The sequence below is a fragment of the Trachurus japonicus genome, chromosome 12 (assembly GCF_045865225.1).
Source record: "Trachurus japonicus isolate A0001 chromosome 12, Traja_1.0".
Lineage (NCBI taxonomy): Eukaryota > Metazoa > Chordata > Actinopteri > Carangiformes > Carangidae > Trachurus > Trachurus japonicus.
The window spans coordinates 15,585,628-15,612,009 of record NC_140918.1 but is presented as its reverse complement, the minus strand read 5'-3'; the positions used below and the strand labels follow the sequence as shown (position 1 = coordinate 15,612,009).

Below are 26,382 nucleotides of genomic sequence, written 5' to 3'. Positions count from 1 at the left end.
CAATGAACTTGCTACTACAGGACCCATCAGAAACAGCAAAATATGCTGACACAGCTCCTACACAGAGCCTCAGTCAAACGGCCAAGCCATGAAAAACAGAGTTAGTGTATCCAGAGAGGACAATAGTAGCCTGTATATATGTTAGAGGCTCCTTCTGTGACAGTGACCCGCTGGCAGGGAAGTAAAGCGGGCCAAAGCCAAGGCACCAGTTTGAGTTGGAGAGTAACTCACACCCGTAAAGAATGTCAAGAATCTGTGTGTTAAAGTTCACACTGTATCTGCGTCTGGACCCTGGCAAATAAAAGACAGCTGTGTCTGTGTGTGTGCATGCATGTGAGCATGTGTGTGTGTGTGTGTGCGAAAATGAGGAAAACTTGCAGAAAGTCGAAGAATGGAGAAGTTCTATAAATATTATTACTGCATGGGAAGATGCTGCTCTGTAACTTAATGCACATGTTTTGAGCGAGCGTGTCACAAATATGGCAGTCTGGCATTCGCATACACATCTGACAGGCAGGATGTCAACCCGTAATTATGCTTTAACTTAGCGGTTTATTAAGAAAAAGACAGGTCAGCCAGACCACCCAGAATCACTGCATAAGTCACCTGTTTCATCTGCAGGGGAAAGTCCAGGACTCAACACTCCTCGCTGTGTTCAGCACCGTACCCAGCTGTGACTCAGTGTTATTTCTCTGATAAAATATTGGCTCAGCGTCGGTGGAAAAATGTTTTATGACACTCTGCTTTCTTTTCTGGGAATTTTAGAGCTCCTAATTCCTTATATCAGTATAAAGAAGAGGTTCTCTGTTTCACCACACTCGAAACACATCAATGTGATCAACTCCGTCGGTTTGATCTTTCAACAGACTAATCTGGAAACCTTTGTTCCGATGTTTTTTTTAGTGCATCTGTCCTACTGTAGACCTCATATCTGATTCTGCGATTGAGCGCCTCGCTCGTCGGCTAAATCGCAAGTGACAGCGAGTGCCACTCAGCCTGTGGGAGAGGAGATGGAGAAACAGATGAAATCAATTTCTCTCTTGTTCCTGTTTTTCCTGCCTGCCCAGCCCTGTGTTTCTGATGACAGATTGTAAAATGGGTTTCATATGTGACTTTTCTTCTTTTTTTTTTTTTTTGTTCAACCCCCCTCCCTCACCCCACACCTTGTAGATTCGGGAGAGGGCAGAGAGCATTTAGAGTCGTACCTGTGAGGCAATCTGCATGGAAATGTGCTGACATCAGCGCTTTGCATTTCCAACCCGCGGGATAGCAGGAGGACGAGGAGGATGCTGCAGTGACGGAACAGAGGAAGCTGCGTTTGCATAGATCGGTATCAGGTGAGTCCGCCCTGAGAGTGACATCTCTTATCAACCGTAATCCCTTAATTAAAAACTCAACTCACATCCTGGAGCAAGGAGAACAGAGTGGAGCGGTGTGTGTGTGTGTGTGTGTGTGTGTGTGTGTAATGAAAGTGAACAACAACAGGAACAAAACACCCAGTGTTACATATTTGTCAGATGTTTAATAGTTTTAGCATCTGTTTTGTTTAACACAAAGTGAAGTAGAAATAAGACACACATACACACACTTGTATTCACACGCAGTACTACATCACAGTGCAATCCCTGACCAGTCATTTAGTTTATTTAGTTAAATACAGATGTACAATATCATTGATCAATTGTATAGAGCAGCGGAAAGATGGTTGTACCAGATTTAGCTTCAGCAGCTAATTTCCATCTGTAGTTCCAACATAAAATTCACAAATAAAATTTGTGACAGGTGACAGGTGACATACGGATGTCAGCACCTCATGAGAAGGATCTTAACTTTGGATAAACTAAATTACTTCTGCAAACAAAAGGTGAGTCATGTTGCTGTGGCCGGGCTGTTAGTTTGTGTGCCTGTCACATCCCCTGTGGGGTAGTTTCAGCTTGTGGCAGCTGTTGTTGTTCTTTGTCGAAGCAGTTTTTTTTTCTTGGCACGAGTTGTCACGATTTTCCAGCGTACTCCTCCGTGATGTTTCCAATGATTTCTCTGTTTACTTTTGAGCGGTTTTTCCTCCGCAGAGATCATTTGAGCCTAATGTGAGCCGCCTTTGGTAGCAGCATATGTAATTGTGATTTAACTCTTGTTAATGATGTGCTTTGTTTGTGGTTTAGAGGCCTGATGACATTAGTGAAAGAAAAATGGCAGACTTTGTTTAATGAATTTACCAAGGTCGTGTTGAGTTTGGCCTCAGCTGACCATGTGGGAGAGAGAGAGAGAGACTTTTCCAGCAGCTTGTTCGGCTGCTTTTGAAGACAGAGTTGACTCTCATCAACATCATCATCGTACTGATTTCATCCATCTCACCCAACCCAACTTTGGAAATCTCTGCTCAAAACCTGACTTGATGTCGGCCACATTGGTGTCCTGTCCTCCATCTTTAGTCCAGCCTGAGAAAGAGATCAGCTCCTCTCCTTTGTCTGTCCTGAGTCCGGCCCCTGAGAGCTCTTACATGGAGGAGAAGCTGGATCAGATTACAATATAAAGAAAGAAGGAAGCGAGAGTAGCAGTCGGCAAACGTGCCACAGCCTGGATTGTTATTGCAGGTGCTCAGGAGCTGTTAATTACAGCTACATAGTCACACATGTGGGGCTGCAGACGCACATGAATGGCCACATACAAGTGCAGGTTGGCGATGCCAGAAAACACAGATTAGGATTTAGGCATCAAGTGGACAAGATGTTTTCTCTTTTGGTACGTTGATGCTCATGTAATCAAAAGTGTCAGGTTAGTGATCAGATGCCTTCGATTGAGTCAATTCTCAGCTTCTGCCAACAAGCTTCAATTACACAATTAGTTTATGTACATATTTCAGTTCAGTAGAAGTGTTTACAATGTCTTCAGTGACATGATTGCGTGTATCAGGCCCACAGATGTAGAGGATTAGATTGCAGACATCCTGTAGCACCTGCCTGTCTATTTAATCAGTATCAGACCAACATAAGAGTGCAGCTCGTCTCTGTCTGTCTGTCTAAGTGAGTGCTGCTGCAGCTCCATCCTCTGCTTGTCTGTCAACACGCATCGATCACATCATCAGGCGATGACACACAGCACTGGAGAGGGCGATGAATATTCACGACTGTAGGCCACTTTTGGTTTGAGGAGAAAGTCTAACTGAGTGGCTGTTAGCTGAGGGAGAGCGCTGTGCTGATTTAAACAGCCCTTTATCACAAGTGTAACTCTGTTTAGGAGTGAACTCCCTAACATTTTATGAGGTGTGTGTGCTCGCATCTTTGTGCTTGTGTTTGCGCAAGTGAACAGCTGCTCTTTCTTTTCTCCACCTGTGCGCTGTGACTTTGAGCGATGGGTCTCTGGGTTCTCTTTAGCTTTTTCTCAGAGATCAAGTTTAATTAATGACTACTCGTGTTTTTGAGCTGTCTAGCGAGAAATCGCATGATAAGTGACTTTTGTCTCGCGCGCCAGCACTTTGTGGCTTTATTGGTTTCCTGATTCAAGTTTGAGCTGAAAGTGCTTGATTTAACCTCACACACACACACACACACACAGACGGGGACACACACCGTTTTTTCGACAATTAAGAACTGTTTTCAGCTCCTGGACACAAAATGGTCAAGATGCTGGGTGTTCCCCATATTTTTAAAACCCATGTTTATTTTAGTTTTTTGAGAGTGCTGCAAATTAAGCAGTAAGTAACCTTGGGTGGACTGTTCCATGGGAGTGCAAGTGGGTGAGAGAGAGGGAAGGGGAGAAGAGGGGAGCTGAGGGAGAAACCTCAAATGTGAAAATGACTGGAACTCCCATGGTTTTCAAAACAGAACTCAAGATTTCATTACACATACCTGGACAACTGAGGGCATGGAAAAACCCCTCCCTGTGTGCGCACTTGCACACACACACACATGGACACGCACATGCACACGCACATGCATGCACTCAGCAGCAGGCTTGGTCAGAGAAATAATAAGAATAATGTAAACTAAATAGAGCAGAGACGAGTCCCGGCCAACAGAGCCAGCACGTGTCGGCTTCAGAAATGTGCAGAGCTCCAGTCATCAATCACTGACGGGACGGCCTCGATCCACGCTGACAGGCTCGGACAGAGAGGAGGCACAGGGGTTTTCTTTTTTTTGGGACGTGCTCTGTGTGTGGATGGGCCGGCTGGTCGCTGTGTTCCAAGACCTGACAACAGCGTCTTTGGTTAGGTTTGGTTGGGACTGATCCAAGGTGTTCCAAGCCTGTCCGACGATGAGACATCGTTTCAAACCAATGTCAACAAGTAAAGCTAATGGTCTTGTCAATAAGGCTGGGTTGGCAGGTCCTCCTCTCTGTTATTTTATTAGGTTTCAGTGTCGGTCTAAGCTGCGGATCATGAAAACCATCTATGTGGCTGACTGTGTTGTGGGAATATTCTCATGGTGGCTCAACAGACTACTGGTAACAGTATAACCGCAGGCAGTAAATTGACCTAAACCAAGCAAAATACAGCAAAGGGAGACAGACAGTCCTGAGGGGCCGAGTCGGAGTTTAGTCCCTAAAATTGAACCTTCCCCAGGGTTCAGAAGGACAAGGGGGGATTGAGGGATGTAGGGATATAAGGAGGGGGGTTGGGGGGGGCGACCCTCTGGCAAAGACAAAACCCACAGGGTTTCTACCATGAGATCTAACTTTGTCTGTGTAAACATGTCTGGAATGACATATTCAATGCGTGTGTCAAGTGTATTACATGTGAAGCCTGCTGAGAGTGTTTTTGTCTGAAACCAATGGGAAAGGAACAGGTGAGATACAAGATTGTTGTCCATGTTCCTGTCTGGCTTTCTCTTTCTGATGTTTTTTGGGGAAAAGATAATTGGAACAGGTTTATAGATCGCTTTCTATTACCATTGCTTCTTGCACTGGAGTGCAGCTCTGACTCAGACAGACTATCCTTGTCACAGTAGCTTCCAGTCTTCCCTGAAGAAGAAACACTGCCCAGAGGACGTATTGTAACCTCTTGCCTTGTAAATGCAACAATGGCTAAAACATTTGCCAAGAGATGTTAATGCTAAAGCTGGATATGAAGCATCTATGGCAAAACTAGCTGAAGCCTCCCCTCGCAGAATATTAGATTGTCTGATTGACCTCTGTGCAAACATTTAAACATTTCATCAGATGTCCTATGAAGCTGTATCACCTTGCTTCCAGTCTCTGTGCTAAGCTAAACTCATCTTATCTTCCTCTTAAATCATGTCGTAGTTTAATTTATTGGTGCGCATGAAAATGCAACCACCGTCTGTCTTTTAAATCATAAATTTGTTTTTTTTTATGGACAGATTTTGAAGATACAGTTCTTGAGCTGCTTTGGAATTGCCCTTTTCCACTTGATATGTTTCTCTGCAGAAACCCAAGCAGGCTGTATTTCTCCCGTCCACAGACACGGGTTTACACGGTGAACCCCGGTGCAAACGGAGTTCATCATCATCATCTCCATGTTCTCAACCCCTCCCTCCCCTGTGAGTTGAGTGGACGTCCCACTGCGTCCAATCGTTTCTTCACCCACTGTCTATCTGTATTAGACACAGGGTGACCGGACAGCTGTCTCCGTGCCTTGTCTTTGGTCAGTGTGTGCGTACACAAGGATTCATGTGTGCCTTTGCAATAGATCTGGCATCGCAAATTAATGTTACATGGCTTGTTTGACTGAGTATGCTGTCTCCCTGCTCCAGTCTCTGATCCTGACATTGGACCCAGAAAGGGGGAATCATCACCAAGGAATTTGGCAGACTTTGATCACAGCGCTGTCCAGTGAGGGTGCAGGGTTAATGTACTGTGCGAGGAGGAAAGCATGCCGCATTCATCTTATGCTGAAGAATGGCCTTTGTGCGCCACAAATGTACATAACTTATCATCCAGACAGTGGCCTGTGAGGCTGCTTCGTCCGTCAGACAAGTGTGAAATCGCCCCCGCTGAGCTGTCGATCAAATGCGAGTTCGCAATTTCCTGCTTTGAAATCCAACGAAACGAATTAAAAGTATAGTGACTTCATTTCCAGGGCCAAGAACCACAGATGACTGTCATAAACAAACCATAATGAGACTATAATTGCTTGCCAGGACTGTTTACATTCCTCCATGCGGGGCCTTCAGATAGAAACAACACAGATATTACGAAAGCCACAACTGTGATGATAAACATTCTGTATGGACAATCATCCTGATGTCTCAGTGACACTATACCCAGTTCTTATTCAGCCCAAAAACATTTCAGGAAGAAGTCAGAATCCAAAATCTAAAAAAAAATCTTCCTCCTGTGGCATCCTCACTTTAATGATGAACACATGTTAAGAGAGAACGCAAGGTCACGTGGTTACACCTCAGAGCTCAATTTACGATTGTTTTGATTTGGCTGCTCAGCAGGTCGCTGTTTTCTTGTGGTGCAACAGCAGAATAAAACTGAATCTAAACCCAGAATGATTGTGAAGGCTTTCAAAATATAATATGTAGGAGAGAATCACCAAATCACCTGAATTATAAAGGCCCATGTGAAAACTTTGTTGATGTTACTTGTGGACTAATACCCATAGGGGTGGAGATGCTTTAAAGTAGATTTAAGGGTGTAAGATGTATACCATGTGTCGTGTGGGCACTGCAGGGTAAGAATGATCTCTTAGCCCTGCAGCCCTGATGAATTAAGTTAAACAGGGACTCAAGTCTTCTGTGAGAACCTGTGGAGTTGTACAGGAAATGGCCATCCATCATAGACTGCACATGATGACATCTCTGACCCTGTGTCCCATCTCGCTCTCGCTCTCTCTTTTGTCTCAGTATAAAGAGAAAAAATAAGGATTGTTTCTGTAGTTTATATATATATATATATATATATATTTTTTTTTTTAACTCAAGGCATTTAAGTAAATAAAAATAAATGATAAACAATTTCTCCGTAACTTGAAATGGGGCATAGCGGGATAATAATTGATACCTGAAGGACAGTTCTGAAAATAAAGTAAAAAAAACAAAACAGAACAAGCATTAACACATGACAACCTTTCACCATCATTGCAGTGGACAAAGCCTGCTGTCTACATCCTTAAGAGAACGGTCAGTTCCCACCATCATGACGTTCACTCCCCCATAGGTAAGTAAGAATTCCCTCCCTCTCACAAGCAGCCTGAAAAATAAACTTAAAATTTAAAAAAAAAAAAGAATTAAAAGATAATTTACCCATGTGATTGTTAAAGGATGTACAGTTGCCATTAAGAATAAGATGCTCTTCCACCAAAATGCAACAATGTGTCACGCAAAGCCAAAAATGTGCAGCTTTTTCCCCCAACAAAAGACTAGAGCATTGTGATCTCACTGCTGACTTCCTCCTCTGAGGTCGAAGGTGAGTTTCTCACTGAAAACACAGGCTGATTGTGACACCTGCAGACTCTCAGCCCTGCACAGGGGTCACTTGGTGTTAATTGCCCAAAACAGAAACATTTCCAAGAGTCACTGTGCCATTTTTAAATGTAGAATACTTGTCAAACTTCTGAAGCGAAGCCTCTCCGCGTCTCCTTACACATGTACCGTACTTTATCTGTGAACCTCTTAATCCACCACAGCTGCTCAACTGTAAATACAATTAACCCTCGTGATTGTGTGATGTTGACTTTGGGGTTTGTACACTTTCTCACTAACTGCCGGTAGCCCGTGCTCTCTGAGGATGACATCATGGGTTTCAGGTTGCCCGCTGCGGCTTCGCTTCCCAGGGGGGTCGGGGGTGGGGGGTGGGGGGTGGGAAGGGAGGGCTGAGCACGGAGACCTGCAGGAGAGGAGATCCATGCTGTGAATAGACGTTCTCCTTCTCTCTTCTCCTGCTCACACACACAATACGTATACACACACACAGTTGACTGACCTCTCTGCCACCTCACTCTGAGCCCAGAGTTTGTTATTGGCTCCGTTATGATGTGTTGACAGATGAGGCAGATGTGTGTTCCCCTCTTGCAGATAGTTTGCCGGTGTTGTTTTCAAAGTTGAAAAGCTCTGGAATTAGCTGAGCAATGACAATAATTTTTTTGCCCTCATGGCAGTCTGGTTAGACGGTCTGGGATGCTTAAAAATATCTGCACGGTCAATTATAAAATACTGTTTTGTGTACTTTTTGGGAGAGCAAATTGTGTGTAGTTATTTGCTTTCCATAGCAATTCCTCTTGGAGACAGATGACATGCTGTATGTATTACTGAATGTAAAGTTTACATTTTGTATGCAATTTTGCACATTAAAAGCCAAACAGGATCACTGGCTGGCGTGTTTTAAAAGTGACTATATCTCAGCAGAAACAGACAAACTCAAAAACCAAGGACGATGCTTCATTTTGTTTCGTGGCGATTAAAAACCACCAAGACACTGAATTATTTGCTCAGGATCAGGTCCTTGTAACAATTCCAGTATCGTGTAAAATATAAAAAACATGTTTCGTATTGTGGGTTGGTCTGAATTTGAGTTTTCCCAGGCAGCACTGGGCACGCTCTCATGACATGTCAGTCATTCTGTCAATCACCTGTTTTTAGTTATTTACAATTACTGGAGCCTGCAAAGTCAACCTCTTCCACTGTGATGTCAAGTAAGCAGTGTGGGCTGGCTCTCCTATGTTCCTCTTGTTTTAGTTTTCCACTCCCTGCATGGGCACACCTGGTAATGGCCGCCCAGCGACAGGCTCACACACACACACACACACACACACACACACACACACACACACACACACGTGTATATATACATCCAGAACCAAGGAACCTACAAGGAAGCAGTGAATTACAGAACGTCATTTGATTTTTCTTGTTTCTGACGAATAGATTTAAGTTGTGATGTGATGGATATAGAAGCAAAAGGTTCACGCATTTTACCGTCGGAGGGCCAAGCTGGAAAGTTTTGGGATCACCTGGCTTCATGAGGGAAAACTTTTAACACTTGAGGATTGTACACACTTAAAACCGAGGTCTGAAGGGAGGGATTTGTCCGTAATCCATTATTGATCCTTCCTAGACAGGCTGTCTGGTGGACTGACACTCTGCCATACCTACAGGCACATAGCCACCCTGGCTGCGTGCCTCACCACATCTAACTATAGAAGCAAATACAAGCCGAGGCCAATTTGTGGCTGATTTAATGGCTCATAGTGGAGTCGTTACGTTGGCCAGAGAAAGACCGAATTGCCCATTTTGTTTTCCAGTTTAAATGTCAGTCCCTGAAGTCTATGCATTATTAGCCTGTTGTATATAAAGGCTGTGTGTTGTGGCTGTTTCACTTTTGCTGACTAACACACAGCAACCGTCTATCCTAATTAAGCTAAACTGTACTAGAGGGACTCGACTTCATTAGAAAACATTGGCAGCCAAGGTTCAGAGTTGGGAGGAGTTTAACTGAGCATTTAAACGTCTTTGTTGACTTTTTAAGAAACCTGTTTGGTTTGTTGTTCAGAAATACATCAAAGCAGTTGGTAAATATAATTGAAGCTGTCATCTGTAACTGTTTTTAATTGTTATATTGATGAGATATCCATCAGTGTGGTTACATATATTGGAGGCACAAGCTACACTCACCATAGCTGGATACCAGCCAGCATGCACAAACACACAACTTTTAACTGTCAGTGTACCTATTTGCCTGCAGTGAATTCACATGATTGGCTATAATTAAAACACAATGGAGTCTGAAGTGGTGTAGAAATGTGTTGATTTTTGTGCCAGCAGCAGGCTGACGTTTGAAATTTTTAGTCTTGACAACTATTGCGTGGATTACAATCAGATATGGCCCAGGCATAAAGTACTGTATATGTTTCCCTCAGGATTAAATGTAATATCTTTGGTGGACTTTTTATGTAGTGGCAGCATCACGTCAAATACCGGGGCTGCTTTTCAAAAATGTATCGCAAAGACATCAGCACACTGGTTCACATCCTGCAGGCCAGCTCACTGCTGGTAGTCAGTATCACTTCGGTTTTAATTGTCTAACTAATGATGGCATCAGTAGGTACTAGATGGGTGTGTATAGGCTACCTGTTTTTTCATGAGGCTAATCACAGATTCATAACAGGAAAAACTGCAAAAAGAAGAAAAAGTGCATTTTCATGTCTCCTCTCATTAATTCTGTGGCTTTTCACGTGGAAGAAAATATGTTTACTTTGATTGGCCAAGGGGACTGGAGGTAAAATTCATGCCCTATAGTATTTGAGAAATGAGGAGTCTGTTGTAAAGTACAATTTAAACTCAGGTGGTGCCTATAGTATATTTATGCATGGCCAGTTGCTTATTATTGTGGCACTGCCCATTGATAACATGTGGAAACTATACAAATAATTGGATTTGAAAACACCCTCACTCCTCAACAGATGAATACAATTTCCAGTCAGTTAACAGTCTGAGGGCTGCTAACCCTCTGGTGATGATCAGGGGAGGCCCTCCACTCCAAATGCTCTCCTAGCTTTTACTGCAGACAGGTGTTGAAGTGTCACTTCTTTTTCTGAGATGCAAATAAGTGCTGTTTCTCTGACGCGTGCCAGGGAGCAACTGGTTTCCCAAATACCTTTTGCTCTTTTGTGGAGTAAAGAAATGCAGCCAGGTAGGGAGCGGTGCTCAGGTGTGACATCAAAAGCAGCTGTCAATGCCTCATTGGGGAAATGTCAAAGAGCATTGAAGGACCTGTGAATGAAAAGTAGAGTGAGTCAGTTTGAGGAAGAGATCTTTGGATGCAACTTCCCAGCGGCCCACATAAACTTTGGCTTTGTGGAGAGGTATTAAACTGTATTTGGCTGTGGATCAAGATTTGTAAAAACAAAATGCTGCTAATGATCTGAATATGGTTCTGAATGTTGCCCTTTTATTGACTGTTTTCTGAGCGAATGGACTTGATCCAAGAACAATAGATTGAAGCCACTGGCTGTTAAAAGGAAAACACTGGTAATTAGCTGATTTAAAGAACCTGTTGTTTTAATGGGCTTATATTATGTTCAAACATTGGCGGATTGATGCAGCCAATCTGGATACTTCTAGTAAGTGAAATGGTGTCTCTCAAAAATGTTTTATAGTTCCTATACTTTATATCCATTTAATGTTCAACAAAAGATGGTAAAATATGGCTTTTTTGTTTTGTTCAAGTTTTGTTTTGTTCACTTCATTCCAGGGTAAGTATGTTACCATTGTGTCACTTAACTCAATTTATGTCTGAGATTTAAAAAAAAAAAAAAAAAATGCAGCAGCACAGCAACACACCAGTCGTAAAGTAAAGAAAAACCCAGGCCTTGAAAATGACCCAGAAATGTTCTCCTGCAGAGTTTTATACAGCCTGTGAAAACAGTTGCATAACGTCTTCTGTGTGTCTGGATGAGCTTTGTAAAAATATGAGAAAGGTCAAGTGACATAATTGGAGTACTCTGGGGTGAGAGACTAGAAATCTTAAACTGAACTTTACTGACTTGTTGCGGAGTCAGATCAATATTATTTATTGTTGCATTATGGGAAGTGTGGGATTTGTGCGGCTGGGCCCATAATAGGATATAAAGTTGCAATACTTTGGCCTCTGCTGGATGATTTTCAGCCCCCCAGCTTTATGAAAGCACAAGCCATAGTCATCCCTGCAGTAACTGTTAAGGCACATTGGGTAAACAGATGGTCCCAGTTTAAGTGGTATATGCAGCCTGCTTGTTTGAAGCACCTGTCAATTGGACAGCAGTGCCCCAAAGATCCCCATCAATCAGTTGGAAGAACCCAGTCAGTGGCCTTGGCATCAAACTGGACTGCACCACTGCTTTGCAGGATGACATGAAGGTGGAGACATGAAGACTTATAGGTCTTATTATAGTAAAAAAGTGTAAAAAACAAAACAAAAACAGGGTCAATTCCTGATGATGGATTGAAAATACATATCATGCTATGCATCCTGGTTCGTATCAGTGTGACAGAAGAAGAAAAGGTGGGCTGGAGAGAGAACGAGCGAGAGACAGAGAGGACAATGGCTGGAGTGTGACTGAGCAGAGTCAAAACGTGTGGTTGCATTCTCGCTTTGTTCCATGAGATCACAGTTGTGGCAGATGCAGGATAGACTGGGAGCAGCTGTTTTGCTCTCAGTTCTCCAGTTACAGACGCTGGCACTGCCTGCACTCTGGGGATGGGCAGAGGGGCACGTTGTCGAGTCTTAATAGTGTTTGTTCTCTGAGGGTGGGCACAAAGAGTCCTCAGACCCCGCAGTACTCCAGCAGGACTCTTGGCATGGAAAGAGAGAGATGCGGCCGAAGGTGTTAAACAGAATGGGACTGGTGACAAGACATAACACGCAGCTGGTCCCACTCTCACAGGACCCATGGCGCCATTAATTACTCTGACTGTGGAGGCCAAAGGCGCACTCCAAATAATATTGGAAAATGTTCTAATTTATTGTTGTTGATCAGATCAGATAAGAAACCAAGTAGAAATGTGCATAATTTGTGTGGAATTTGCAATAGTGACAACATGTTGAGAGTCTGGCAAACTGGCACACGTGACATAACAAGAGTTGGTTTCATCGTGAAGGGAAGAAAACCGCTCTAATGAGAATTCAAACACAGTGCACCCAGCTGTGAGACTTATTCCCATGAATGTGTAAAGTTCTCAGATGATACAGTTTCAGTTTGGACATTTTACGAAGACTTTTCTGTCCTGCTGAATTAATTAATTTGCGTGTAGGCAGTGCCCCAAATCCCTTTTTTTTTTTTTAAAGCAGGAAACACAGTTGTTCAACAAATCTTTGCCATGTTCGTCATTCACCATGAATTCCATTTTGACACTTTGAGACAGAGTTGAAAGAGACAGGAAATGGGGAGGCAGAGAGAGTGGGAATGACATGCAGCAAAGGGCTGCCCGATGCGGGATTCGAACTGAGGCCGCCTGCAGCGAGGACTGTAGCCTCTACACATGGGGCGCCTGCTCCACCTACTGTGTATATTTTGATAGTTAACAGTTTTGTGATTTAAAGACAAAATATAGACATAGTAGACATAATAAGTAATATATAAATAATAATTTCTTAAACAAGAAAATGATCTGCTGATGATCAAAATAATCCATAGTTAGGGCCCTTTTTCATTTATTGTGTTTGACAATACCAGCACTGTGCTGCTCTAATGTGCTACTATGACTTGATTTGTTTCACACTCTGTTTCCATGTCTTAGTTCTGCGCCATTAATGTTCAATATACCTTGATGTGCATAAATGTTTCCTGCACTATAGCTCAAGCATATCTTAAATTACACAAGTGTGATCACAGCACCTTTTGTAATTGCATCGCATACTCCAGAAGTGCACAAATGTCTCATAACCTTGTGAGAAGTGCTGTGGGAGCAGAAGATTTGAAGGTGGAAACAGTCTAATGAGATGCTTCAGCCAACGAGTTTCCAGTCTTCACAGCCAAAAGCCTCAGTCAAGAGAGCAGAAAACAACTGAACACAATTATTTACTGAAAATCAACACTTTTCCATGGAATCATAGAGGCAGAGGTAATCCACATGGAGCGGATTTTATAGTGACTGCAGGCGTTTTCTTGTTGTGAGAGAAGTGGTCCTTGTTGCCGTTTCAATGGCACGTTTTAGAGGAGGGTGAGATGGGATAGTAAGTGTTTTGTAAATCAGATACAGAAATGGACACTTCACCGGACCTGTAGTGTCTGAACACGACTAGACTGCTGAATCATCATGTGAGTCATAGATTAATTGAGCCAAGTTACTCTTTCTTCAGTCTTAGCTAGAAATATTATGAGTCACACCACTTCCTCACAGCAGGATTGCTAGATTTTTCCTGCAATGATATACAGCATCATTGTGTACTGCAATTTCCAGTCACCTATTGGCAACAAAGACACATATATTAATATTTATGCAATAAACTAATACCTAACATTGGCCAACCTTATTGATTAGACTGCCTCTGCTGGTAAGGGCCTTAGGCTTTCTATTTATTCCTCCATCTCAGACCAGATAGTTAAGACTCATCCATGACAGGCCCCTGACAGAAAATCTATATATTATATTATATTATATTATATTATATTATATTATATTATATTATATTATATTATATTATATTATATTATATTATATTATATTATATTATATTATATTATATTATATTATATTATATGTAGTACACCAGAGTAATTCAAAGCTTCAAATTGGAACCAATAAAATTTTAATGCATTCGGAAGAATTAGTCCTGACATCATGTGTGACTCAAATTCTCCTTCAGTTGTGTTATACTTTAGTGTAAGTGTTAAATTTGGAAGACTAAAATTAGCCTCCTCCCCAGCGGACAGCTCCGATGGATTAGTCAGTTGCCCAGAAGTAATAAATACCAACAGTAAAGCTGAGGGATAATGCATTTTCAGAGGCTATGAGGACAGAGCTGCCTATTATCACACTCCATCCATAAGGACAACTTTTTATTGGTCAGTCCTTACTCCTGGAATGATGTGCAAGGCCGGCTCATATTTTAATAACGAGAGCCCGATTCAGACACAACGTCTGTTCTCTGCAATTTTAGTCGTGAAAACTGTGTCTGTGGTTGCATCTGAAGATGCTCGGTCATGGCCTCGGGCCGCCCGGTGTTGTCTTCCTCCCTGTCAGCAGTGTGGGGATTGTGCCCACAGTGATGTGCACTTACAGTAAGTGAAGGAGTGATGTTTCAGAGATGGATAGCATTTCCAGTATTTATCGACTGCTGCGAGGCGGCCCTGGATGACACTGCATTCAGATACATTAGCGGTACAGGGAGTCTTGACGGCCTGTCAGAGGGGGCTGCGAAGTGAGGAGGGCAGACGTTGAGACATCACCTAGCTTATAGTCGGACGCAGAGGCATCGATCGCAGCCCCATCGCTCTCCGGGCTGCTTCCTGTGTTTTCATTGTGCTATCATTGGAAGAGAGCAAACAACAACGTCAGGGGGAAAGACTACTGATAGCTCTGTATCTAATGTGCTCAAATCTCGAGGGGGAGAGGTTTACATTCACTAGAATGGCTAATAATGTATGTGCTGTATGTCTGCATGCCACTGAATAAGCTATTAGGGATGAGATACTTATAGTAAAAAATACAACACAATAATATCAAGCACACACATGCATACTTCATTGCCCAGGAGAAGGTACTGGCTCAGTTTTTATCAGGTCTAATAGTGGTCTTCATTCATAATGTATCCTCCACTCGTTCCATTTATATCCTTTAAATCCCATTTTATCTCAGAGCTCTGCAGTCAATGCTACACTGAGGAAATTCGGTTCAACTCAACTGACTGAAGAGATTTACTTAAAAATGGAAAATGATGCACTGAATCTATAGGAGGTGAGCCTGGATCAAAGCTGGAGCATTGACTGAAGTAAAAAGAATTGTTGTATTGTATTTACAGATCAAAACTATCCACATAATCCAGAAAAAAGTCATTATCTTCTAGGAATGTTTATTAGGCTCCAATCCTCAGTGGCTCAGGCGGTAGAGCGGGTCGTCCAATGATCAGAGGGTGGCTGTCTCTGTCGTAGTGTCCTTGGGCAAGACACCTTACCCACCTTGCCCCATGAGAATGTGTATGAATGTTTGGTGGTGGTTGGAGGGGCTGTTGGGCGCGAATTGGCAGCCACACTACGGTCAGTCTGCCCCAGGGCAGCTGTGGCTACACATGTAGTTTACCACCACCGGTGTGAATGTGGTGAATGAATAATGGTTTCTGTATAGCGCTTTGGGTGCCATGAAAAGCACTATATAAATCCAAGCTATTATTATTATTATTTACTTTTGTGTTGCTGTGTAGGGTCTGGACTCTGGAGGGAGGACTGCCTCTATGTTTTCAGTGAGATCATCAATTGTTCCTCTCACTGTACTGACAAGTTTATAGTTTTGTCACTTGTTATTTACTTTTAATCCCACAGATTGTTAAACGATTAGTTAGAACTAACGAGACATGGGGCTGCTGTGTGATCGTCCCACATGTCTGAAATTTAAGAGCAACATGTGCATGGACTCGTGTGCTTCTCCTGGTAATTTCTACACCGCTGCACATGAATAATGTCCAAAGTGCTCTATAACTTTACACAGATGTGAACTATTAAGACACACTGTTGTGTATCTCCTGTAGCGCTCTACTCCCTCACAGATGGTCCATCACAAACATCAAGCGCGTCTCTCCTTATTCCCACACTGAGGACATGAATATTTCAAATTGTGTCAAACTCATATTAAGGGAATTTTTGTATGATTACATTCTTGTACCTCAAAATAATTGCCTTAAATAATAAATATTCCACTAGACACATTTATTTTTGCCCTTGGAAAAGGACTGTGCGTCTATTGTTAAACATGTAATACAATATCATAAAGGTTCTGTCATCTGTAATTTTTGTCATACATTTGTTTCAAAGCTGCCGAGGCCATTTCATTATCCAGCAGGTGTCAGTTCTGTGTGTGTGTGTGTTATGTGGGGCCAGATAGATGAGAGGGAATTGTAAAACAACTCGCTTTTCCCATTGAATTAAACGTCTCTGTTAACGCTCAAACCAAGCTGTTGGACTGTTTCTCCTAATTAAGCGAAAAGGTGTCTGATTGACAAATGAGCTGTGGGTCAGCCAGCCAAGCAGAAACAGGGTTTCCCTGCCAAGACTGCAAGGCCGCTATGGGTTTCCCATCAGCCATGGGGAGCAGATGGTTTAACGCTCAGTCCAGCCTTCCTGGAGGAAAACAAGGGAAGTCTCATCTGCTTTTGTCAGAGCTGAGGGATTAAGATGGTAGATTACTGTACAAAAAGGAATAAATGGAAATGGATATTTGATGATTGTTTAGTGATTGATTACCTCGTGGAATCGTTCTCTGATTTCTGAGCTTGCCGGCAAAGCGCATGGGATGGGATTTGATTCTGCACTTGAGTTACACTTCAGACTTGACCTTCACCTGACCACAGATGACTTCAGACTCCACTTTTGACGGTTCTAGCAGGCCACATTTCGAAAATACACAAGTCAAAAGTCCTCTTTCCTCAGACTTCTCTCTGAAGCCACGCCTCCACCTTTCGCGGACGTGGGTGAAGACACACAACGCGCATTGCCAGAGCTACATTGCCACCCATCAGACTGGAGTGTGGCCTTTCTGTGGACGTAGGTGAAGACTCTGGTCGCACACGCGAGAGGAAGGAGAGAAGGAGAGAGATGGCAGCTTGATTGGGCGTAGGCAGAACTAGACATGAAGGCATCTGATTGGTGTTTCCGTTTCGGAGAAAAAAGCATGGAGTTTTGTCAGTCCTGCAGCTGCTGCAGAGGTCTGATTATTCGTGTTCCTTTTTCTAAAGTCATAATGTATTGATTACTCTTAGGATAGAAGGACCATTTCACCCAGTGTAACAAAAAGTGTTTCTGAACATGATTACAGTACCAACCATAACTTTAAGGTTTACAGACATGTATGAGCAGAGCACCCATATACTGGATAGGTGAATTACATTGTTGTACTGCATAGACAGACCAATGCTTGTTTTTGCTAGTAGATATAACTATGGGAAAATCTGAGTTTCATATTAAAGGTAGCATAGTATAGAAAGTGTCTTATTTGACTATAAAAGACATACAGTATATTCAAGGTTCTGGTCAATAGCTGCACACCAAATCCAGCTGGTTCTGTCTGACCATCACATCACCTCCATCAGCTGTGCCAGGCTGCGTGATACTCACAAAACACGCTGTAGTTGCTACAGTAGAACTCCAGAGAGAAGTGAAGGTACTTAAAATCACAAGTGTATCATCTTTATGGATATCAAAACTTCACCTAAAACACTTAAAGTCTAATATATGGGACCCGACATAAAAGCATCTCAAATTTATGATGATTAGATTGTTCTAGTGAGTTATTGCCTCGTTCATATCCATCTTGTTGGATGGCATTCAGACAGCCACATCTGCATTTGTCTGTCTAAGCTCATCAGCCATAGGGATGTACATGGAAAACAGATGGGAATCAATTTGTGCTTACGGTGATTGTCATCAACAGTGTTTCTCTTGAAGATGAGCAGTGTAACAGCTGGATGTGGGATGTTGAATTATATCTTCTTTTTTTTTCGATCTGCTATTCCATCTTTCCTAGACAGGATTCACTATGTTGAGCTTTCCTTTTGCGGAAATCCTTTAAAAGTAGAAGCTTGTGTTGTGTATGTGTGTGTGAGTTGTGTGTATTTTTGTTGACGGGAACAACAGAAACAGTTTATCAATTGATGAAGACAGAGATCAGACGTAGGGGGTTGAAGGTCATGAAGATGATGAGGATGGTCTGTCTCTTTATGCTCAGTCACAGCTTGATTTCTGTCATTGCTTTAATGCATTTCAGTTTATTTAATACCAGTGGCCTTCAATAGAAAAAAAAATGTTGGTTTTTCTGGAGTTTCATTTTTACTTTCGTTCCACTTATCTTTATTTCCTCTCTAAAGAAATTAATTTTGCAACAGAACTGTGGTACTTAATTTGAGAATAGCAGATTGAGATTATTTATTTTTAAATGTCGTTATCTCACATTACTTTATTATTGGGAAGAGGTTGAATGCAGCGATTAAGACCACAACCATATTACATTATGACATAATCCTATAGATACAGAAAATGTGATCACTGCACTGGTTGCAGAAGATTGAATCAGTGCATTCACAGTCATTTTGTTGTTCTGCAGCTCCTTGAAAATGCACTGCACATTCCTCAGCAGCTGCCAAAAACAAATTAAAAAAAAAAAATCATGAAAGCAGCAATAAAATAATGAACAATGTTCTTGCTTGTGTAAGCACAGGTTGAAGAGTTTCACTACACTAAAGCTGCAGTATAATACCCAACGTGCACCTCTCAGTGTGCTTCCCACCTAGTCACAGATGGAAAAAAAATCCACTTCAGCAAAAGGTCACTGTGCTTGATTTGCTCCAGCATGGAAATAGTACCTCAAGTATCAACAGCTGTGATATTCACACATTACAACTATTGTGTGTCCTCATCTGAACACAAAACCAACACCTCATTTCATTCAATCATTTCGGCTTTTACTTAATTTAATAAATGGCAGCTAAGGGGGCAATTATCCTAATTGTATCGCTTCATCTCTGTCTCTGTTGTATTGTCTTCAATCTGTGTTCGAGTGTTTATCCTCTCAGTGCATCTTCACTTTAATTGAGGCTGATCTTAATCATCATGTTGGCGTATTGCTACGATGACAAAGTGATTAATATCTTCATGAGTCGTTTTTAATAACCACTCTCTCTGAAATCCTGCTTCAGATGACGAGATAAGAGGGATTACGGCACTGAAGTATTACTACTGACCACACAGTCAAGGAGCTGGGGTGCATGCTGTATCACTGTAGCCGTCACACCACTGACAAACACACAAAAGAGCTTTCAGCACTACAGCCAAGGCAGGGGTGTGGGTGCACATGGAAAATATGCAGAGAAGCCTCCCTCCCTCCCCTCTCCCCTCCCTCCCTCCTACTCTTGCTCTGCACTCCCTCTCAATCAAACTGCAACAACACAGAGCAGGTTGACCAGCGGCAGTGGACCAGCCCCTTCTATAGATTCCCCCTCCGAATTATAAAGCAGTAAAACTAAATTTATCCAAACACCATTAATCACAATGGCCAGGAGAGTCTAGTGTAATGAACAGAATCTTTCTGGGGGCATCTACGGCCAGTTAATTTGCCATTTAAACCCCACCTGTCTGTGTCAACTAGTCCATAGAGAGGTGCATAAATGGGGCCCAATGGCTGTTCCAAGGGTTGGGCTGTATCCATTCCTTCATGCATTACTACAGCCAGAGACAGGGAGCATGGTGAAAAGGAACCAGTGTGCAAAAGTCTGCAATGAATAAAGTACGGGCTGTTTAATTTCTTCAGATACATGGAGCCCATTACACTGATTTTTTTTCCTGTGCAGTTTGTTTTATCTGTGAGTGTGTGACAGGGATAGTGAGGTTTAGTTATTTTTACTAAAAGTAAAACCTCTGGATAATGAAGGGTGTTTGAATTGCTTTAAATGACAGTATTTAGTTTGTGAATTTTGAACATATCGCCCAGTTTGATCTTGAAATTGAGTTTTATGTCCAGTAGAACTAATTTGCATTTCAAGAGAACTTTACATATTTTTTTAAATCTTCACCTTGTTGCCCTTGTTCAATATCAGATTGCTGATGATGTGATTGGTCAGTTGGCTGGATGAAAGGATCACTAAGTCTTTATGTTGTTGTGTAGCTGCTGTCCTGTTCTGATGATGGCCAAAGGCTGAAAGCTCAGTAATCTATTGCTGCGTTCAAGACAACTCAGAGGTAGCCGAAAAGTCGGAACTCCAATGGAAATTTCAGACTGCCATCATCATAACAATCACGCTACATGTTAACTCGAAGGAGAAAAAACTTGGATGCCCGAAAGAAGTTTGGCAAAAAAATATATGCACCAGCAATTTATGCTAATTTTGGAAGAAGATGAGAATGCATGAAAACATCGACAAATAACTTTTGTTACAATTCCATTCTTACCATTAGCGATGAGGGCCACCATGTTTGGTTGCCGGACAATTGGAGCTCTGAGATGATACCTGAATTTCTGACCAGTAATTTCCAATTTTGATGCCGTTCAATTCATTTTTCACAATTCGGAGCTTGTTTTATCCGAGTTGTGAGTTGTCTTCTTGAACGCAGCATATGTACAAAGAAAGCAAGAACAAAACAGAAAATTATTGCTTATGTCAAGGATGCAAGAATGCAAACATCCATGAGGAAAAAAAACAACAGTTTATGTGAAGGACGTTGTGGTGAACTTCCATTATAATCAGCAGCTGGAACATAGTTTTCCATCATTTTCTCCTAATATTAAAAATGTGTTAAAAATATAATGTGAAATTTTATTGAAAATCTGTTTAGTACGTCTTGTAAAAAATGATTTTAATAACCTCAGTGCTCTGTATCTACAGTAGTTGTGCCATTTCAAGACAAAAAAAATTAATTTGTCACAAAGACAAGAATATAACTTGACCATTTAGTGGCCACCCTGTATGTTATGTGGCAACCGCCTCATTCATTTCTCAGTGTGTCCCAGTCACCTCAGACTCACACTTCCCAGTTTATATTGTTTTTGACAGATTTGACACAAACCATGTCGTCCAAGCTGCTCTCTTCATTAAACATTTCCTGCAGCCCGGGTACGACATTCCTACACGCGCTCAGTGCACACACACAATTAGTGCTTGTTAAAGAGCATGTGATATGGTAAATACACCACCATTTTTCCCATAATTACAGCCTCCTGTGAACCTTAGAGGAAGCAAGTGCTCTGGGTGACTTAACGTCCGTCTAAAAGGGCTAAAGCTGCATAATGCTCTGTCCTTTTTAAACTGAATCGTAAAAGTGCAAACTATTGTCTCTGCTCACCCTCCACGCAAACGGACACACATTCCATGCTTTTCTTGCAATTTTTCCATTTCTTTGACTCTGCAGTCCCTCGCCGCTGCCTATTTAGCACTTCAGTGGCTAGCAGGACTAATTGGAGCAAGAGACAGGTGGAGCCACTCTGTAGCAATCAGTCTTGTTAGTGGCGGGACTATAGCTCACACTGCGATCCTTTTGTTTTTGCAGTGTTAACAGTGGAAGGAGGGCATGAACTTTTGTCACACTCACATGGGGCCCCTCCGCAGCCTGCCAGGCTTCGGTTATTGTGGTTGATGTCAAGGCTCTCTGCACAACACCATTAAAAACATCTCTCTATCCATGAATATGCTTTGATAAGACAGGAAATGCATTCTACTTTTACTCTGAATAGGTCGTCCTCCTGTCATTTACACTCCAGCGGTGATTCACATTCATCTTTTTGTTTTGGGTGTGTGTGTGTGTGTGTGTGTGTGTGGTGTGTGTGTGTGTGTGTGTGTGTGTGTGTGTGTGTGTGTGTGTGTGTGTGTGTGTGTGTGTGTGTGTGTGTGTGTGTGTGTGTGTGTGTGTGTGTGTGTGTGTGGTGTGTGTGTGTGTGTGTGTGTGTGTGTGTGTGTGTGTGTGTTCACACAGATTTAAAGATACAAGATGATACTGTACTGCTGTGCACTGACACGTTTCCCCTTGCAGCATTTATTCAAATGGGTCCACCACACATCCTGGTGCAATCACATGTCCATGGGTCTCTTTCGTTCTCTTCCCCTGTTTCTGTCAGTGAGTGTGTGTGTGGTAAGGTACCAGCTCGGTAATGATGTGTCAGTGTGAGCGTGTCCACTATGCGCAGACATGTTGCAGTATAATGCAACCAGGCAGGTGTGAGGGTCACAGCCAGTTTGTGGGCCAGCGTCTTGAACCCTGCTGTCTGCTTTGTCTGAACGTCAGAGGAACCCCTTAATTAGACCCTTTGGTTTGCAGCGTCCGCCCGACGCAGCCCAGCAGACACTCAGCAACAATCCCTTCATTAAATGCTCCTGGTTGACTTGGCAAGAAGAGCCTCGGTCTCCCAATTCCTGCTGCACAAAGGCCATGTTAAGAAAATCTCCTCTAATTTTTCACTTTGAATTGAGAGCACCTGTTTTAGTTTTTTTTTTTTTTCCTTTTCTGAGAAATGGAGGCGTGTTATCAGAATATTTAGATTCAGCAAATTGCTCTGGTCGGTCAGAATTGAAACAACTTGTTTACGTACACTTGAACTCTACCTACTGGAAAAACTGTGATTAGGCAACAGTGTGTTTCTGAAGGCCAACAAACAAGGTGCAAATACATTTTAGTTGGACAATAGACTGTATCTAGCCTATTCTCTTATTTTGTCAATCCTTGCGGCTCAGAATGATTAATTACAGGATTACACACTGCTGCACAGTGTTATTTCAACAGATTGTTACCTTTGGTTCGTGCATGTCTGCAGTGTGAGTATATACTATTATGTAAGACGCCAGAGTAGAGTAGAGTGATCAAGTGGCCAGAAAATAAATGGGAACAGAGCTGTGAAGGAATTAAGTGAAGCATGGCTCACTGGCAGCCAGTCCTGCTGACAAAAACAAGGAGGCTTACTCAGTAGAGATTCAGAGAGACCTGGCCCAGTGACCTTCAGAGCTACAGAGACTGAGAGGGGAGTGGGAGAGGGAGAAGGGAAGGATTTCATTCCACTGTTCTTGGCTGGTCCGTGTCGTTGACCAGGCCGTGGAAAATCACAGGACATTTTCTTAACAGCACCTTCAGAGGCAGACAGACACTTCTCTACATCTGTAAGGTTGTGTGACTGTTTTGTAACCTCTGGGCCCATGGGTGAAATCTGAGCCACAGGTGTGTTTAAGGTGCAGTCACCAGTTGGTCCACAGAGAGGGCCTTGTGTATTGTAGTAATCACAGCCTTGCAGTTATCGTTGGTGTAAGTGGTCTTAAGACTTAACAACATTTTTATCCGTGAGTGATCCGATCAGCTTCTCATGAAGAAGTTCAATCAGGATTTCAGGTTCTTTGCTGCTAATTTAGTAAAGAGTGCCATGATTTACCAGAGCTGAAGCTGTTCTGCAGAATAAAAACTCAGGTTTCACTGAACTTGTAACCACAGAATATGATGTCAGACATATTTTTATAGTGAAATGTTCTGTAACACTTAATAATTATAACCAGCTCATTGTATTGCAAATGGAACAAGTCCAAGTCCGGCTCTAACTCTCTTTTGTCCACACATTCACTGTAAAATCGCAGCCTAAGCTTACAGCCTGTTGTCAGGGTAGTGAATACGTGAAAGGAAACAAAAACCTGTTCTCAAAAATGTTAAAGGGACAGTGTGTAACTTATGTAGCTTTTTATTAGAAAAAAATCAAATATTGCTTTCATAAATACGTATTTACCGAAGTCTAATCACAACTGCATACAACTGAAAGTTGTCTCGTAGCTTAGAATGAGTTGTTTACAAATACAGTACATGGGTGGCTGGTGCACCCACCGGAGGCTGTCATGTTGCATCGCCATCTTTGAATACGGTACAGAGAAGCGGACAAACTTGGCTCCAACGCTCTATTGAGTGTCTGTGACTCGTGTCTTGTGCCCGGAGGATGATCGACGTTGTTTTTGTTTTTTTCTGCCGTTATAAAACACACATGGTGCTACATCTGAGCAGCATTAGCAGCTAGATCTTAAAAAGTTTAACTGTTCTTATACAAAGTGCAGCCAAACACCAGGCTGAAGAGAGAGGGACAGCAGAGGCTCCTCTGACATCTGTGGAGCTGCAGCTGAATGGCTGGAGAGCACAGCGACCCACTTCTTTTTTTTCTCTTTTCTCTTTTTTTTTAGCAGCGCCGTTGTTACAGGTGATGCATACCGTATCTATGTCCGAGTATGTTTGTCCTCTGATCTTCCTTCATGGGACCGCACTGCGTAACTGGCACATCCTGTAAGTCCTCCTGTGTAACTTTTTGCTGTGAAATGTGACTGAAGGCACGAGTGGAAGTCTGCACGTGTGTTAAAAATGATAATAATAATATAACAATAATAATCGGTCAAAGATGTTGTTATCAGTAAGCGGTTAGTTTGCAAACGTGTTTGTCCTCGGCAGCCGACGGGAGGGGTGAGCGAGTGAGTCCTGCAATCTATAATCTGAACACACTGAGGCTAATGTTCAAACAGTTTGCCTTTGAGATGATTCTTTTGACAATTTACAAAGGCAGAGTGTGCCCACTTTCAGTATTACCAGGTACAGCATTCTGTCTTATCCAGAAGGTTTACCAGCCCCCGCAACGTAGCATCGGATCGTACTGGCTCAACTGGTTAGATACAGTAGCGTGTGTGTGTGCGTGTGTGTGTGTGTAGGGTGCTTTTCTAACTACTCATAAGGATAAGCAGCACTGCTTCATGCTTTACAGTTAATAGCTCATCCCCCAGCTGTGTGGGTAACAGCTGACCAGGAATATCCAAATCATACTCACAGAGTTGTACGGCCATAACAATTCACTGTGCAGATACACTTTGCTACCACCCACCCCCCACCCTCAGCCTATATTCGGACAGCAGTGGAGAGGGCCCAGTCACACCGTGTCCAGGGTTTGGGGTTATGATTGGCTTACTAAGTGATTTGAATCTGATTTGAATCCACTGTCACGGTGTCAGTGGAGGTGAGAGGATAAATCAAAAATTATCAAATGAGAGCAATTTGTTCTACTGTTTATCATATATAATCTGATATAATCAGAATGTATATCATATCAGATTGTGAGCTGTATGCCGGCTAGTATAAAACATTATGCAATTTAAGGTAGTTCTGCTTTACTGTGTTGAAAGACCTACTTAGGTACTTACCAAGGTACTTTCATTCACTGCATTAACCAAAATGAGACATGATTTAGTAATTTTACAGTTCTCAATTGTATCTTTAGAAAGCATTTTATGATAAAGCGATATAGAATTACATATATCATGATTGCAGGTATGACATTGTATGCTCATGACTTTATGGGCCATCTCCAGTTTATTTCCGGCACGAAGACCCTGAACTGTGTAGAAGCAGGGCGCAGCCAAATGTTTATGAGCTCCACAAAAGTTTTGACATTTACAACATTTACGAGCTGACGCAGACAATCAGCCTCATAGAAACTGAGAGGTTGCCACAAATATAATTATTACCTTCTCCGTGCATCTTTATGTGTGTCTGAATGCCATCGGTGGGTTGTCACGATTGCAACACAGTTCTAGACTTTACAAGGATTACTTTCATCCGTCAGACAGGTCAGATCCTGAATTAAACAGTGAATCGGGATAGGAGCGCTCCATTTTCAGTTTGAAACTTAAAACCCTCCGAGTGCGATCATCACATAATTCTCCAGAATTGATTGCACTCCTGGTTTCTCTGCATTCTTTCAGTTGTTTCATGTTGATAGTCGGTAAAACTGTCAGAGGAAAAGACAGGGTAAAAAAAAAAAAAGTTAACACATTCAACAGAAGTGATCATGTTTCAGTGATTTTCAATATCTCAGTACGTCGTCACATCATGAAAGAGGAAGAACGGAGAGGCAGACTGAGAGAGAGAAAGGGACAGCATGACAGAGTGAGGGGAAGGAGGCAGAATCTTGCTGGGACGGCCTTTTCACTCCTTATGAATGACGTTTTTCTTCCCCCTCAGCATTCTTTGGGACTTCAAAGCGTCAATCTCAGCAGAGCGATTTGGCCCGACTATTGTGTGAATCTTGAATATTCATCACGCTCTTTCTTTCCCTTGAGGCCTGAGACTCTGCTGGGTATCTGCAGGGATCTCATGATGAATTGCCATTGCATATACAAGCAGTGGTGGATATAGATATTGTCTGATGTCTTATGTAAGCCTAGCTGTCTAGATATAGATGGATACATACATACTCTACATTCATTTCCACTGCATATTTAATACCAGGTTCCTTTCTACTT

At 42.3% G+C, this 26,382-nt stretch overlaps 1 protein-coding gene across 1 annotated transcript in view; it reads left to right on the top strand.

Annotated features, from left to right (window-relative positions):
• bmpr1bb (bone morphogenetic protein receptor, type IBb) overlaps nucleotides 1-26,382 on the top strand; it is a 49,710-nt gene that overhangs the window by 4,552 nt on the left and 18,776 nt on the right. The window contains exon 3 of the mRNA XM_085793436.1: nucleotides 1,171-1,337. The gene's annotated coding sequence lies outside the window, so the exon portion shown is untranslated. The remainder of the gene's footprint in view (nucleotides 1-1,170; nucleotides 1,338-26,382) is intronic.